The sequence below is a fragment of the Acyrthosiphon pisum genome, chromosome A3 (genome assembly GCF_005508785.2).
Source record: "Acyrthosiphon pisum isolate AL4f chromosome A3, pea_aphid_22Mar2018_4r6ur, whole genome shotgun sequence".
Classification (NCBI taxonomy): Eukaryota; Metazoa; Arthropoda; class Insecta; order Hemiptera; family Aphididae; genus Acyrthosiphon; species Acyrthosiphon pisum.
The window spans coordinates 20900288-20902049 of NC_042496.1; positions in this window are offsets into that span (position 1 = coordinate 20900288).

Sequence of the window (1762 nt, forward strand, 5' to 3'; positions counted from 1 at the left end):
TTAACACTTAATATTTATATTTAAACAAAATATTATAGCAAATACAAAAAAAAATATTAATTAAAATAAATAAATAATATTTTATTATTAAATTTAAGACAATTATATATTATAACAATTGTATAAATAAATAATAAAATGATATCGTTTCAAGTGTGAAAACTAAATAATATAAGAAGCGTGATTTTTACAGTAACACGTCATATTTATAAAGAAAACCATTTTTCACTGTTAATACTGAAAGCAAAAAAAGTTTATATTTTCAAACAGCTATAATTTTCCTATAAACACTACAGTAGTATTGAATAGTTGGTAAAACTGCGTAAATTTAAGTATCACTCCTCAAAAGTTCAAAAACCACTAAAACAAATAATTTGTCATCATAATATAGAAATTACGAAAACAAAAATAAATAAAAATAAAAATAAAATATATCGTTCTTACGTGTAAGTATACAATGTAATAATTGTGTAAAAAAAAATCTATTTTTATCGTTAAAGTGTGAAAATTAAATAATACAAAAATGTATAAAAGTTTGAAAATATCAATCAAATAATGTATATATTTTATACAAACAGCTGTAAGTCAGGTGTATATTAATTAATTCTTTTAAAATTCTGGTTTAAGCGTCAGAATATTGTAATATATGATGATAGCATTGCAGAGAGAAAAGCATTGCAAGCATGTTTTCCAAAATCAACCTTGCTCTTATGTACATTCCATATTTTACAAGCAGTTTGGCGCTGGCTTTGGAACAGTAGTCGCCAAATTCATAACAATGATCGAAAACATTTAATAAATATATTTAGAAAAGTTATGTATGACACAAATTAGGATGAATGTATGAAAGAAATGAACATTCTTAAAATGGATAATTGTTCAAAAGAATATATTATTTATTTAAATTACGTAGACAAATAAAAAAGAATAGAAAGAAATACGGAATGGTGCTTTTCGTTCTAAATTGCCAATAAGAGGGGATAACACTAATAATATTATTGAAGCTTCTATTCGGATGTTTAAAGACATTGTACTCGAGAGATGCCAAGCATTTATATGTGTGCCTTAGCAGATTTAATGTAAGTGCGTTAAAGATCATGGGGGAGCTTTCTGTAAACACCTTTGTGCAGACGAAACTTTGGTGATATGACGTACCTCCTCAAATAAATTAATTTATTTAAACCAATTGAATGACGAAACAAATCTAAATAATATAACTAATGTTGTTTTTGAAGAAAACGATAATAATAACAATGAAACAATGCTCCCATCAAGATAATATATTTAATATTATATATAAATACACAATACGATTCCGAAATACAACAATTGAAAAATAATTTCAATTCAATTTGCAATTTGGTCACAATTAACAAACAGGAGGGGGGCGCCCATCTAAAGTCGAAAGGCTATCGGTTTGTGATATATTTTAGTGGTGGTAACATTTTAAGCCATAGATTACTAAATTATTATTCAGTCATTTATTATGGTAAATGATTATTTCATATAATATTTTCAATTATCTTGGGATACACTTAAAGCATACAAATAATAGCTACTGATGAGGTATATATTACACCGACTTTCTATACGTCATAATAGTTGATAATAATTGATAATTGAGTAATTGATAATTATAAGTACATCGTATTAAATGTTTTAAACAATTATAACCATTACAAATCTTATTACTACGTTTTTGAACTGGCGTAGAATTTCGTAGATTTTCATGCTAAATTCGTGTTTCATCACACTGTGAGGC